Source organism: Papio anubis, chromosome 4 (genome assembly GCF_008728515.1).
Source record: "Papio anubis isolate 15944 chromosome 4, Panubis1.0, whole genome shotgun sequence".
Taxonomy (NCBI): Eukaryota; Metazoa; Chordata; class Mammalia; order Primates; family Cercopithecidae; genus Papio; species Papio anubis.
Genome location: NC_044979.1, coordinates 159930721 through 159947040, shown reverse-complemented (window position 1 = coordinate 159947040; position 16320 = coordinate 159930721). Strand labels below are relative to the sequence as shown.

General features: G+C 37.6%; 2 long non-coding RNA genes across 10 annotated transcripts in view; one reads left to right on the top strand and one right to left on the bottom strand.

Moving 5' to 3' along the window:
- Positions 1–9283, bottom strand: part of LOC103882672 — a 150940-nt gene extending 141657 nt beyond the window's left edge. For 2 of the 3 annotated variants that reach the window (XR_001900529.3, XR_001900530.3), the window contains exons 1-2: positions 8881–9281; positions 4960–5110 (exon numbers count right to left, since the gene is read on the bottom strand). This is a non-coding gene — a long non-coding RNA (uncharacterized LOC103882672). Of the gene's footprint in view, positions 1–4959; positions 5111–8880 lie in introns of all 3 variants that reach the window. The other variant, XR_001900532.3, reaches the window with a different exon arrangement.
- Positions 9284–10067: 784 nt separating this feature from the next.
- Positions 10068–16320, top strand: part of LOC103882673 — a 176374-nt gene continuing 170121 nt past the window's right edge. For 3 of the 7 annotated variants that reach the window (XR_004183351.1, XR_004183349.1, XR_004183348.1), the window contains exon 1: positions 10068–10218. This is a non-coding gene — a long non-coding RNA (uncharacterized LOC103882673). The remainder of the gene's footprint in view (positions 10219–16320) is intronic. The other 4 variants (XR_004183350.1, XR_002520855.2, XR_004183352.1 and 1 more) reach the window with 2 other exon arrangements.

Here is a 16320-nt window from a genome sequence, read left to right as displayed (position 1 = left end):
AAGGTCCTTCCTACAACCTGTACTCAACACTTCACATAACCAGCATAGAAAATGGGCTATATCATATATTGCCCCAGACATGCATTTGCATAAGCACTCATACATAGAGTTCACTGAAATCTTTCACAGTGTATTACACTCAGTGTTCTGCTGTAGCTTACCTACAGGGTTCTAGATTCCAGGGTCAAAGTTTCCCTTGCAAACTTGAATGTATGCATATCATTTTAATTTTTCTTTGGAGACAGGGGCATCTTGCTCCCAAGTTCTATTCATCTTTCTTAAAGCATCTGAGGCTGGGGTAGAAGATGATCACATCAGTAGGGAGTGGCTTGCAGCTAACATGCAAAGTACACTTACTTTCAGTTTCCAATGCCTCAATCAAACTGACTTTAAATGTGTCTGGTCCATCAGGCTGTGAGAATATCATGACTGACACTATCTATGGCAGTTTTGAGAATCTCTTCTCTCAATAGTGTCAGTCACACTGCTTTCTGGGTTGGGGCCAGTGGATGTGCTCCCTCTGAATGACTCAAGTTTGACTCACACAGCCATGACTCCTTTGAGGAGTACACTTAAATCCACGGCATCTCCTGCCCCATTGCTAAGATAACTTCTCTACTATTCTTCCCAGTTTTCTACCTAGTATCTAGTGAAGCTTTCCATGGCACACAAGGATAAACACAAAAAAAATATACCTAGATTGCTTTGTTTCACATACTCCAGTGGGATAAAGTCACAGCTACGTAAACCCAATCTAAGGTTATAAAAACCTTGGTACTAGGTTAACGTTTCATTGATATTTTTTTCCCACGGGAATTCACCTCTTCGAAGGATCTATCTCCTAGAGAGCCAAAGCTCCACTATTACAGCCAAGACCTACTGCACAGGAGGGTCTGAGATCTTTTACCGTCTCATCCTAACAACTCTAAGAAGTTTAGGAAGGTCTAAGCCCTAAGATGTCCCAGCTATTGCAATTTTTCCTTTATAAGCATTAATTACACCCTTTATCTTTCCAAAGAGAACCCATGGAAATTTAATATTTGCCTGGTTTCTGTCCATAGTTGTAAACTGCTTCTTTTCCTGTCCGGTGTTGGTGTGCATCTCTGTAAACTGCATCTGGAAAGAGTTTAGATTTTCTCTCTACCTTGCAGACTTAATACTAGTCGTTAAAGTGAGGTGGACAAGAGGGTCCCTGCCAGTTAATGAGTAACTTTCCCTCCCCAGAGGAGTTAGTAATAACCAGGATGCTATTCAATATTTTATTCTGCAATCACTCATCCAATTCATCCTTGATTATAGGCAATAAAATGGAGGATCACTTATAGAGCTGTTGACCATAAAATTTGTCATTTTCACCATAACTTACACACGCTTCCCTCAAATCCTCTCAATCCATCCTCAAGGACCTTAGTTCTCCTCTTTCAGAACACATCTGTCACTATCACATGTCCATTGCCAAAACTGTCAAGAACAATGAAGAGTCTGAGATTTTATCTCATTTGTCAGTTAAATTATGAACCCTGCCTTTTTCTGGTGTACAGTCTATGTAATTTCTACAAACTTCTGTAATTATTTGAGGATATCACATAGATGTCTTCAGCAGATGAATACACAAGTCACAGCATAGAGATGACTGATCAAGTTATAACCAGAGTTTGTCTGCTTGATCCTGAGATTTTAGGAAAACCAAGCTTATCTGTTAGTGTTACAATTTATGCCTTATATAAATTGGATTTGGAATGCATGACTATCTCTTTAAACAATACATGCTGGGTAAGTCAAATTTCCAATTAAGTAACCTCAATATTGCATTTATTTATAGAAAATGCACAATCTCTGTAAGGAAAATTATGTAAAATTCATCCTTATAATATATAACTAATGCTACTTGTTAAGTAGCTTCCTATAATATGATCATATCTGGTATTTTCCCAATAATAATGACCTAAATTGCTATCTTCTAGCTAGAAGTGATTCAGTGTATTGAAATTTCCTCATTTTCCTGCATCAAAATGGAAATTTGTTTTTTGAAAATGCATAGCTATGCATTTTAAAATCCTTTTAAAAGCATTCACTTTATTTGATGAGCTGCCTATTTGTTACCATACCTATGGAAGCAGGTCAATTTTAATAGAGACATTAATAAGACATGTTACCCCCTGGTGCCTGAAGGTGAAAATATAATAGGTCTGCCTTCAGAGAAACATTTCTCAGTTCATCTGGCGATTGAATCAATTCTTCAGTTAAAGACATTTTACCTAACTAATTCTTACATAAGAATTTCCCAATGTTATCACTTCTGAAAACAAAATGCTTCCTTAGTGTATTGGTCTTCATTTTTTAAATGAAAAATGTTAAATTCAAAGGACACTTTGATAATGAATCTAGAAGACAAACGCAATGCACTGAGTTCACTATTCACTATGTTATTTACATTCTTGCCAGGGCAGATTCTGCTGCAATAAGCATATTTGTATCCTCCAAAATAAAGCATCTTAGGTCACTTAATCTCTTCAATGCCCATAAAGGAGATGAACTGGCATTCCAAAACAATTGTTAATGTTTAAGTTACATTATTAACATACATTTTTATCTGGGGTGGATGCAGAAAATTCAATATCAAAATAATAGTGTCTTCAAGCTATCATTAAAGAGATGACTGGTTTTTTTGAATGTCTGATTCTATTTCGATATACTTTGGCAACTCACAAGAGTTGACAACTCAGATTCAACACATGACATCTGAGCATGGCAACTAATCATTTTATAGGGGGAAGTATCCAGAGAAGCAAAAGCAACACTAAGAGTAAAAAGCCCAAAACATATTCATTCAAGGAATACCTATTTGTTAATAAATATACACTGGTTTCTTTTCCTTTTATTTAACAGACTGTGACCTACCTGTTTTGAGAAATGTTTTTGAAATATTATTTTACGACATTTTGAGAAGACACATCTACTGATCATATTATTGAAGAATATTGTGATCATATAGCAATCACCCTTTTAACAGCTAGTAAAATTTTTGTCTATATTTTGTACATAAACATGTTCTGTAGAAAATTATTAGTATTTTAAATTTATAATATATTCTTATCTTTCTGAACACAACAAATCTAAGTTTGGTCTTCTGATGCAAAGAATGCTGACAGCACATTCTGGCTAAGCAGGTTTGTGAACTCAATCTACAATATGCTGTATACTAAGTGGGCACTGGCCAAGTGTTCTAGAGATGAGTTGTTTTTGGAAAGGAGAAAAAGATTATTTGGAATGTCTGACTTTTTGTAGAGGGCTACCAGGAAGGGCAGTGTACTTGAAGAAGAGAAACTCCTAAATGATGGAATGCCTCCATTTCTTCTCTAACTCCAAAAACAGAGTTAGGCTCAGAAAACTAAAAAATTCAATGCTTTATTCCACAAAAGCACTTTCCTCAGAATTGTTGTATATTACACTGTTTTATAAAAGATACACATAAAGTTGAATGAAATACACACTAATCACAGGAAAAACATGGCCCAAGTTTAACAAGCCTCAGCCTTTTTGAGAAGCATTTACCCATTATACATGCCTTGAAATGTTGTCAATCTAGACCAAACAGATGAGAATTTCTTCTCTATACTAGAGTCAAGAAAAGGGTTTACTAAAGAAAAAAGTTTAGCAAAGATCCTAAGTGTATCTTGGAGCCACATTGCTATATTGGGGGGAGATTTTTCACGTAGAAGGAAGAAGAGCAAACCCATGAGTCATCAATGTGTCTGCCGGGTACAAGCATGGAACCATTGTGGCTTCTATGAAAATAAGGAAAACAGAGAATACTAGAAAGTATAATAAAGAGAAAGTGAAACTGTCGCTGTTTGCTGATATGATCATATACCTAGAAAACCCTAAAGACTCATCCAAAAAGCTCCTAGAACTTGTAAATGAACTCAACAAAGTTTCAGGATACAAAATTAATGTACACAAATCTGCTATACACCAACGGTAACCTTGGAGAAAAGGGTGGGAGTGGGGGTGAGGGGTGAAAGTCTACACATTTGAGTACAGTGTACATTGCTTGGGTGATGGGTGCACTGAAATCTCAGAAATCACCACTGAAGAACTTATTCGCATAACCAACCACCACCTGTTCCCCAAACACCTATTGAAATAAAAAAGTAAATAAAAATTTTTAAAAAAAGAAAAAAAAGTTTAATAAAGAGGTAAGCACGGAGTGCTTTGTATACAATTCTAAGGACTCTAACTGTTATGGTAACTGAAACAGGAAACCAATGGATGGTTCTGAGAGACAAGACAAGTCTTCTGCCTTAACTGAAGATTTCTTGCTACTCGGAGGAAATACACTGAAAAGAGAGCAAGGGCAGAACAGGGAGACAAATTAGGGGTCAACTGAAATAAATGAGATGATGTCATGGAGTATGTAGTATAAATGAAAGTAATCAAATATGGACACATTTTCAAAATATTTTAAAAGTAATATCAAACATGGTTTGTTAATATATGAAACATGGAGTAAAACAAGAGAAGAAAACTAAAATGTTCTTGCTCTCACTTTGGTTTTATGTTGAGCTCTTTTAAGAAATAAATTCAAAGCTCTTGAAAGTTGTACCCATGTCATATTCCTGCAAGTTACCTTAGACCTGTGTGGCGCCCTGAGTCCTGAAGTGTGTTAAAGATTCACTGTCTCTTTTCGGGTCAAGTTTCTTGTTTATACTTTGTGTTCTCACAGTGTTGTACATAAAAACCCATCAACCTCCTCCCTTTTCCCAAGTGAATTTGAACTTGTATAAGAGGCAATAATCCCCAAATTCCCCTTTATCTATTCATCTAAATATAGATGCTCCTCAACTCATGATAGGGTTATGTCCCTATAACGCATGATAAATTCAAAGTATTTTAAGTCGAAAATGCATTTACTACACCTAAACTACTGAACATCAATCATAGCATAGACTAGCCTACCTTGAACATCCTCAGGACACTTGCATTAGCCTGCAGCTGGGCAGAATTATCTGACAACACTGCACGCTGAAGAATGTTGGTGGTTTATCCTGATGATACCCTGGCTGACTGCCCAGCATCTGGAGAGAGCATCATACTGCGTATCACTAGCCTGGGAAAAGATGAAAATACAAAATTTCAAGTATAGTTTTACTCAACATGTATTTCTTTCACACCATCCTAAAGTTAAAAACCATGAATTGAACTGTAGTTAAGTTGGGGGCTACCTGTACTCATGTAATGCTTACAAAATGCCAGAGACGTTCTCGAATTTATATAGAGCGTTATCACTCATTCGGTTCTTACAGCAATACTTTAAGGTAAATGTTACAATTACCTCTAATTTAGAGATTTAAAAACTGAGACACAGAAGGCTTAGAGTGAGTCTGCAAAGTTACTTAGTGATAGTTGCCGAGCCAGGATTCAAATGCTATGGGAAATATCATGCTCCTAACTGCTCCAAATTCACTATGTTTTTATACTTATTTGTCTTATGTTACAAAAGTTCCTGGGCATCCCATATACCTCAAATAAGCATGGAAAATAAAAGTGATGTAAGAAACTCAGAGTATAAATGCATTTTTTACATTAAAAACAAGTTTTGGGAGTTTATTACATAACATTTACAATTTTAGGTTCTTGCTCTTCATACACTTACACAAATTAATGTCCAAATAAATGTATTTTTGACATTGTATATTCTAAATTAATAATTTACAACTTAAATTATCAGTTCAGTGGTCACATGACTTATTGTCAAACTTGAAAAGCGTTGACAGTGAAAGAGAATGGTATTAATAATTATGCCAGGACAATAGGCATAAAGGATTGTCCCGGGCAGTTCCCTTAGAGGTAGGTCTATGCAAATACAATGAAATGGCTTTGCTTCTTCAACATTAAGCTGCCAGATTGATTCTCTAATTAAAATAATTCAGGTTTTCTATGCTATACTATCCATTTTTGGAAATGCATTTTTTTACTTTACACAGGTAAAAATCTGCCACTCTAGTAAACTAATACTCATAATTCTAAGTTTGTTTCCTGTTGTCTTATTAAATTTCCTATTGTTGCAATTGTATTCGTTACTCAATAATTAGGTGAATATAAAGCATTTCCATGAAACATCACGCTGTGAAATGGGAAAATGACCTTCAGCTTGGAAAATCATGGTTTTAGGATCTTTGTATTTGTTTTCTAAATTTTTTAAAGCTTTTCCCAATGTTTACACTAAAGCAAGAGACTATTAACTTAGCACTGTGGTTATGGTGCTATGTTAAGCATAGGCAAGTGAATAGACGTCGTTTTTTTTCTCAACAGTATGATCCCCAAACTCAAACTTTTTCCCTTATTGCCATTCCTGGTGTTGGGGTAAGGTAATATATCCCAATGCATAAGACCTTTCTCACATTCTGGAAATACTATTCTCTCTTATAAGCACCCCCCTAACAACCACAACATGTTATGATCATGTTATTCCCCTACCACAAGAATGAATGAATTTCCACTGTACACAATATGAAGTGTGACTTTTTTTTTTTTTTTTTTTTTTTTTTGAGACGGAGTCTTGCTCTGTCGCCCAGGCTGGAGTGCTGTGGCCGGATCTCAGCTCACTGCAAGCTCCGCCTCCCGGGTTCCCGCCATTCTCCTGCCTCAGCCTCCCGAGTAGCTGGGACTACAGGCGCCCGCCACCTCGCCCGGCTAGTTTTTTATATTTTTTAGTAGAGACGGGGTTTCACCGTGTTAGCCAGGATGGTCTCGATCTCCTGACCTCGTGATCCGCCCGTCTCGGCCTCCCAAAGTGCTGGGATTACAGGCTTGAGCCACCGCGCCCGGCCTGAAGTGTGACTTTTTACCATTGCTTGAGGGTGTTAATCTGTAGCAGGACAAGCCGCAGACAAAACCCCTCAAGACACCGCGTTAAAGAAGAAAGTGGCTTGGCCTCGCTATTCATTTTGTTTTTTACTTAAAATACTTTTTTCCACCCCCCCCCCCCCCCCCCCCCCCCCCCCCCCCCCCCCCACCCCCATTTTAACATCTCTGAACCTGAGAAGGGAATCCCAATCACAGCTGGTCTGGTGGCAGTCGTGGTGTTAAGCTACTGTCAGACCGCTTTTTATGAACCTGGTAAATAACTGTTCATGATATCTGCACTTTTATTATTTAAATAAAAACAAATTTTTCAACTTTTGTAACATTTCTAGTTAGAAAGTTATTGCATTGTACTTTTCACGAAAGCATTAGTTTTTCCTTCTAAATATTGCAGGTAAATCCAATGAAGCATCTTATAATCAACACGTCTTAAATTTGATGGAGTACAGACGCTTGCAGAGGTTGTTCCTAAATTTTTTTATTCATGTACATATTTTGGAAACATGGTCCTCTCTTACAAATATCTCAGTAATATTATCAACATCAGATAATGTAATCATGTAATAACAACACAGCATTTCCGTAGTGTATATTCGACAATGCAAATCGATATGCGTTCTACAAAATAACCAGCAATCTTCAATAGTTTCAAAGTCAAGACAGAGAAATTATTCCCATATTAGAGGAAACTATGGAAATATGCCAACTAAATTCAATATGTGAGCCTGAATTGGATTCTGGAACTGAAAAGGAATATTAGTGACAGAGTAAAAGTTGAATAAAATCCCTAGATTGGCTAATAGTATTACATTAAAGTCAACTTGCTGTTTTTTATAACTGCATTTTTTGATTACATAAGCAACCACTTGGGAAGCTGGATAGGTAAGTGGGTTCTGTGCTATTTCTGCAACTCTTGTATACATTTGTATCAACCTAAAAAGTTAAACAAATATAAAAAGTAAAATAAATTTTATTTCAAAAGAAACCAAAGTTGTATTTTAGAAACATATCTATGGTAACTGATAAAATTTGATTTTATTGATTATATTAAAAAAGTAGATGATGTGAACTGATGAACTTAAAGAATGGGGCTAACTGAAGAAGCATAACACACAGCCACGCACACAATGCTAGTTCCTGAAAATTAAATTTGTGGATGTCACTAAACTTCAGTTACTTTTTAATGTTCCTGGAATTATATTACAGAAGTTACTAAGAAATTATTTTAGACAGCTAGAAAGGGAAAAATGTCCTCAGTAAGGCTTTTCCCTTTAATAAAAAAGCAATCCCCAAAACATTTCATTTCTAACAGCAGCCTGAAAAGCCAGACCTGCAAGTATTGATATGCCATATGTAAATACAAGAGGCTCAGAGTCAGGTACACTCAACATGGTGGTTCCCTCTACTTTTTCTTTGCTACCACTTGTGCAGACATCATGACAGTGAGCCAGGTAGAGGCCATGTGTATACGTATCATGGCGACTCAGCCAACTAGCCACATTTACATAATGAAAGTTAGCGTGGGCAGGACTTTTTTGGGGGGCTACTTGAACACCACACCTGGTCAAGCCAACCTCTTCGGCCCTATGCAAATCAGACACCACCTTCTCAAGCCTCCCAATGTAACCGACTGACTTCTGCCCCCTGTGGAGTTATTTGGTTTGGAGCTCTCCTCTAAGGAAAAGCCATTCTTTTCTTTCTTACCTACTAAACTTTCCACTGCCTTAATCCGGCTCCATCTGTGTCTATCACTAATTTTCTCAGCACGAGACCCAGGACCCTGTGTGTTTCCCCAGACAATGGAGCAATGTCAATTGGACCAAATAATCATGTGGGTCACTGAAAGACATGCCTTTGACATGTGCATTCAATTTAAATTACTTTACATCTTTTTTAATAAGAAAAAACACCTTCACTTTAAAGAAAATCAGTATTTCCATTTTAGTACTATTTAAAGAAGAATTTTAAGATTAACTTTCAGGAGGAACTATTGTCAAGAGATTGATCACTTACACATGGTGTGCCCGGAACTAGTGAGTTCTTGCTCTCGCTGACTTCAAGAATGAAGCCTCTAACTCTCGCAGCTAGTGTTACAGTTCTTAGAGATGGTGCCTCCGGAGTTTGTTCCTTCAGAAGCTCATGTGTACGCAGTTTCTTCCTTCTGCTTGGTTCGTTGTCTCCCCGACTTCAGAACTGAAGCTGCGGACCTCCACGGTGAGTGTTACAGCTCATAAAAACGACACAGACCCAAAAACTTAAGAGCAGCAAGCCTCACCTTCAAGAGCAAAAGAAAAACCACCCCCTACTTTTTGCAAAGAAACCAAATAGAGCACAGCCCCCGCTGGCTGGCCTGCTTTTATTCCCTTATCTGGCCCCACCCACATCCTACCGATTGGTCCATTTTACAGAGAGCTGATTGGTCCATTTTACAGAGAGCTGATTGGTCCATTTTACAGAAAATTGATTGGTCCACTTTACAGAGAGCTGATTGGTCCATTTTGACAGAGTGCTGATTGGTGCATTTACAAACCTTTAGCTAGACACAGAGCGCTGATTGGTGCATTTACAATCCTTTAGCTAGACACAAAAGCTCTCCAAGAGCTCTCCAAGTCCCCTACCCAATTAGCCAGACACAGAGCGCTGATTGGTGCGTTTACAAATCTTAGCTAAACACAGAGCGCTGATTGGTGCATTTACAAACCTTTAGTTAGACACAGAGTGCTGATTGGTGCATTTACAATCCTTTAGCTAGACACAAAAGTTCTCTAAGTCTCCTACCAGATTAGCCAGACACAGAGTGCTGATTGGTGCGTTTACAAATCTTAGCTAGACACAGAGTGCTGATTGGTACATTTTCAATCTTTTAGTCAGAAAATGTCTCCAAGTTCCCGTGGGACCCAGCAGGCCGGCCTGCTTCACCTCTCAATGGCACTGGCTGCGGGACTTTGTGGCAGGGGGCCCGGGCACTCAGGCAACCCGGAGGAAGCTCATCCGTGATCAAGCCCAGCGGGTGGCGGCGGGCGGCAGCGTGTAGTGCGGGGCCCCTCGAGCCGGCGCCGCCCCCCTCCCGTGGAGCCCGCGCCGCCCGGCTGCCGCCCCGGCTTCCGCCCCGCCCCGCCCCCCCGCCGCCTCCGCAGTGCCGCTCCCTCCACACCTCCCGGTGAGCAGAGAGAGCCGGCCTCGGCCAGCCCCAGAGAGGGGCCCCCACAGCTCAGCGGCGGGCTAAAGGGCTCCTGGAGCTCCGCCAGAGTGGGACGCTGAGGCCGAGGAGGCGCCGAGAGCTAGCGAGGGCTGCTACCATGTTGTCACCTCTCAATAGGATTAACAACATTTATTAATGCCTATGACAAGGTAGGCCGTGTGATAGATGATCAAACCAAATATAAATACAAAACCTGTTTGTCATGGTGAATTGAAAATATAGACAAACTAGCTGAGTAAATACGTATACATTAAACATAGAGGGAACGTGAATAACTCCAATGACAGTGGAAGTTGCTAATGAAGACATTGTTTTTTAGAGGGTAGAGAATTCCAAGTGGTTTGCAGTTACTTTTAACTATTTGAAAATATTTTCTATTGTAATTTGGCGTTTATTGTTGCTGTTGTAATGTCAGCTGTAAAGCTTAGTGTTATTTTGTAGGTAAAATTTCCTTTACTTCCTCCTATCTCTGCTCCCATCTTGACTTCTGACTGTTTTTAAGCTTTTCTCTACATCTTTGGTTTTCAACAATTCTGTTATACTTTTTGATGTTTTGTAGTCTGGTATTTTTTAGTTTCCCCCACTTAAGGTTTTTATTACTTTTATGTCTGTGGCATTATGTCACTTCCAGGTTTTGACAATTCAGAGACATGACCTCTTTGATAATTGATTCCTAATAATTCTCAACTCTTTTCCCCTAATTAAATATATTTTAGAGCCTTTCACCATGTTACATGTGCTCTTACCCTCTAGTCTACATTTTCCTTCTTTTATGTTATTTACTTTATTTTATTTATTTATTTATTTTTGAGACATGGTCTCCCTCTGTCGCCCAGTCTGGAGTGCAGGGGCAACATCTCGACTCAGTGCAACCTCTGGAGCAAGGAATTCTTGTGCTTCACAAGAAAAAATAGCTGGGTATGGTGGCACATGCCTGTACTCCCAGCTACTTGGGACTCATGCTCATCAAAATGTGTGTGTGTTTTTAGTAGAGAGGGGCTTTCACTGTGTTAGCCTGGCTTGTCTGGAACTCTGGGCCTCAGGCAATCTGCCCGTCTTAGCCTCCCAAAGCATTGGAATTACAAGCACCTTGGCCCATTTTCCTTCTTTTAATTGCTTATGCTTCTATCTGGATGTTTACTTTTGACCTATCTTTCTGTTCATTAATTTTCTGTTCGCCTGTGTCTAATCTGCTGTTCAACACATAAAATGGAGTTTTCATGTCTATTTTCTCTTTTGTTTTTTGAGTAAACGTTGGTTTGTTAAATAAATCGTGTTGTGTATATTTAAGGTGTATGCAACATGAGGTGAGATACATATAGATAGTAAAAAGGTTAATATAATTAAGCAAATTAAAATATCTATCATCTCACATAGCTATTTTTTTGTGTGTGTGCTAAGAACAGCTAAAATCTATTCATTTAGCAAAGATCCCAAAAACTGCAATATTATTAACTACAGTCTTTTTCACATCTTCATGTTGGTCTCTAGCCTTCTTCACCCTATGTATCTGCAACTTTATATCCTTTGACATACATCCTCCACTTTCCTTCTCCACTGGATCCCTGGTTACCACTGTTTTATTCCGTGTCTGTATATTTGACCTTTTTAAAGAAATAGATTACACATATGAGATAATGCAATATTTTTCTTTCTGTGTTTGGCTTACCTTTTACTTAGCATAATGTCCTCCAGGTTTATCCATTTTGTGGCAAATGTCAGGATCTCCTTTTTAAAGGCTGAATAATATTCATTATATATATGATTATATGCATACACAATACACACACACACATACACACGTACCACAGTTACTTTACGCAGCTGACATTTAAGTTGCCTTTTTTTTTTTTTTTTGAGATGAAGTCTCACTCTCGTCCCCCAGGCTGGAGTGTGATGGCATGATCTCGGCTCACCGCAACCTCTGCCTCCTGGGTTCAAGCAGTTCTTCTGCCTCAGCCCCCTGCATAGCTGGGATCACAGACGCACACCACCACACCCGGCTAATTTTTGTATTTTTAGTAGAGATGGGGTTTCGCCATTTTAGCAAAACTGGTCTCGAACTCCTGACCACAGGTGGTCCGCCCGCCTTGGCCTCCCAAAGTGTTGGGATTACAGGCGTGAGCCACTGCGCCTGGCCTAAGTTGCTTCTATATCTTGGTTATTGTGAAAAATGCTGACTAAACATGGGAGGGCAGATATTTTTACAAAATGGTGATTTTTATTTTCTTTGGGTATATACTCAAGAGAGGAATTGCTGGGTCTTATGGTAGTTCTATTTTCAGTTTCATAGGGACCTCCATATTGTCCATAAGGTTGCACTAACCTAAAGTCCAATCAGCAGTGAGTTCTCTTTCCTCCACATACTCACCAATAGTTGTTAGCTTTTGTTTTTTTGAGAATAGCTATTTTAATAGGTATGAGGTAATATGTCATAGTGGTTTCGATTTGCATTTTCCTGATGATTAGGGATGTGGAAAGTCTTTTCATGTAACTGCTGGCCATTTTTAAGTCTTCTATGGAAAAGTGTCTCTTCAGGTCCTTTTTCAATTTTTTAATTGGGTTTTTTTTTGGCTATTAAATTCTATAAACCTTTATAAATTTTGATATTAACTTCTTATCAGAAATACAATTCCTAAATACATTTTCTCAATTTATAAGTTGTCTTTTCTTTTGCTGATTGTTTTCTTTGATGCTCAGAAGCTCCATTGGTTTATTTTATAAACATTTATCAAAATCAATATATAATGGTTTTTTTTCATTCAGTCTGTGTTTCCTTATGGTTTTCAATCTTTTCTGATCTTCTGGTATGCCTGAGAACTTCTGATTTAGTGACAGATTGTGAAAATTATGTAGAAAAATTAAGACCCAGGATAAAGCTTATTTTTATTGATGGAAGTGGAGTAAAATGGCCAAATAGAAGTTTCCACCACTCATCCTCCCCACAGGAATACCAACTTGAAAAACTATACACACACAAATGCATCTTTATAACAACCAAAAGTCAGGTGAGTGATCACACTACCAGATTTTAACTTCATGTCACTGAAAGAGACACTGAAGAGGGTAGGGGAGACAACCTTGAACTGCTAATGTCCCCCTTCTCCCATCCCCTGGTGGTGGCCCTGGGGCAGGAAGAGAGAATCTGTGCACTTGGGGAAGGAAGAGCGAAGTGATTGTGGGACTTTACATTAGAACTCAGTGCTGCCCTGGCACAGCTGAAAGCAATGCAAGACAAAACTCAGCTGACTCACAAACACAGAGGGATTTCATTAACACCTGACCTGTCCTAAAAGAAATGCTGAAGGAAGTTCTCCAGTTTGGAAAAAAAAAAAAAAAGAATGTTAATGAGCAATAAGAAATCATCTGAATACATAAAAACCTCTCATAACAGTAAGTACACAGAAAAACAGAATATTGTAACACTGTAATTGTGACATGGAAACAACATATATCTTGAGTAGAAAGACTGGAAAATGAATCAATAAAAAATAACTACAATAACTTTTCAAGACATAGACAGTACAATCAGATAGAAATAAAAACAAGGAAATGTTCAGAAGCACAGGGATGAATTGAAAGTGTAGAGTTTCTTTTCGGTAGTTTTCCCTTTGTTTCTTTGTCAGTATATTTGTTTATGCAATCACTGTTCAACAGTTTAAAATAGTGGGTTTTAAGTTATTTGCAAGCCTCATGATAACCTCAAATAAAAAAATGTACAATATATACACAAAAATAAATAGTAAGAAATTAAAACATACCAGCAGAAGAAATCACCTTCACTAAAAGGAAAACAGAAAGGAAGAAAAGAAAGAAGATCACAAAAGAACCAGAAAAGAAATAACAATAGTGCAAGAGTATGTCCTTGCTCATCAGTAATATCATTGAATATGAATGGACTAAAGTATCCAATGCAAATACATTGAGTGGCTGAGTGGATTTAAAAAAAAAAAAAAGACCCAATAATCTATTGCAGACAAAATAGATTTTAAGACAAAAAGTGCAAAAAGAAACAAAGAAGGTCATTATATAATGATAAACGGATCAATTCAGAAAGAAGATTCTACAATTGTAAATATATATACACCCAACATTGAAATGTCCAGATATATAAAGCTAATATTATTAGAAATAGGCTTCAATAATAGCTGAAGACTTCAAGACCTCACTTTTAACATTGGACAGATTATCTAGGCAGAAAATTAGCAAAGAAACATTGGACTTCATCTGCACTATAGACCAAATAAATCTAATAGATATTTAGAGAACGTTTCATTAAATGGCTGTAAAATATGCATTCTTTGCCTCAGCAAATGGATCATTCCCAAGGATAGACCATATGTTAGGCTACAAAGCAAGTCTTACACAACTGAAAAATGAAATTTATATCAAGTATATTCTCTGACCACAGTGGAATAAAACAAGAAATCAATAACAAGAATTTTGGAAACAATACAAACACATGAAAATTAAACAATATGCTCCTCAATAAACAGTATCTTAAGAAATTAAGAAAAAAATAGAAAAATGTATTGAAATAAATGATAATGGAAACACAACACATCAAAACCTATGAGATACAGTGAGAGCAATACTAAGAAGTATATAGTTTTAAGTGCCTACATCAGAAAAAGAAAATTTCAAATAAATAACCTAATGTTGAATGGTAAAGAACTAGAAAAGCAACAAACAAACCCCGAATTAGTAGAATTAATGAAATAATAAAGATCAGAGTAGAAATAAATGAAATTGAAATGAAAATAATACAAAAGATCAACAAAATTAAAAGTTGAATTTTTTGAAAAGTTAAACAAAATTGACAAACGTTTAGGTAGACTGATAAAAAAAGAGAGAAAATGGGCGATGTTTCTCAGGGCTGCTTCAAGTGGGATTAGGGGCAGTGTGGGAACCTAGAGTGGGAGAGATTAAGCTGAAGGAAGATTTTGTGGTAAGGGGTGATATTGTGGGGTCATTAGAAGAAACGTTTGTTGTATAGAATGATTGGTGATGGCCTGGATACGGTTTTGGATGAATTGAGAAACTAAACAGAAGATACAAGGTTCGAATAAAACAAGGAGAAAAATGGGTATTAAAGGACTAAGAATTGGGATGGCCCAGGACATCCAATTAGAGAGTGCCCAAGGGGGTTCAGCATAATTACTTGCTTGGTTGGCAAGTTTTTGGGCTCTATTGACTGTAATTTTCCTTTACCTACCCAAATCCTATAAAACGGCCCCACCCTTATCTCCCTTCCCTGACTCTCTTTTCAGACTCAGCCCGCCTGCACCCAGGTGATTAAAAAGCTTTATTGCTCAAAAAAAAAAAAAAAAAAAGAGAGAAGACCCCCCCAAAATAAAATCAAAGATGAAAAAGGAGACATAACAACCTTTATCACAGAAATTCAAAGGGTCATTAGAGGATACTATGAGAAACTGCATGCTGGTAAATTGGAAAACCTAGAGGATCCACTAAAGGTTGACAAACAAAAATCAACCCCATTACCAAGTGGGCAAAAGATATAAACAGACACTTCTCACAAGAAAACATACAAGTGATAAGCAAACATGAAAAAATGCTCTGTATCAGTAATCATCAGAGAAATGCAAATCAAAATAGCAATGGAATGCCATCTCACACGTATCAGATTGGCTATTATTAAAAACTCAGAAAATATCATATGCCTGTGAGGTGGCAGAGAAACGAAAAGACTTATACACTGTTGGTAGGAATGTAAATCAGTCCCGCCAAACTGTGGAAATCAGTTTGAAGATTTTTCAAAGGATTTAGAATGACCATGTAACCCGGCAACCCCATTACTGGGTATATATCAAAAAAATAAAATAAATCATTCTACCGAAAATACATATGCACTCATATGTTCATTGCAGCATTATTCACAATTGCAAAAACATGGAATCAACCTAGGTGCCCATCAACAGTAGATTAGATAATAAAAATGTAGTACATATACATCATCAAATACCACCCAGCCTTAAAAATAATGAAATTATTTCTTTTGCAGCAACATGGATGCAGCTGGAGGTCATTATCATAAATTAATTAATACAGGATCAGAAAACCAAATACCACCTGTTCTTGCTTCTAAGTGGGAGCTGAATATTAAGTACTCATGGACACAAAGATTGCAACAATAGATACTGGGGACAACTACGTGGGAGAGGGTGAGAGGGTGAAAAAGGTTGAAAAATTTAACTATTGGGTCCTATGCTCACTACCTGTGTGACAGGGTC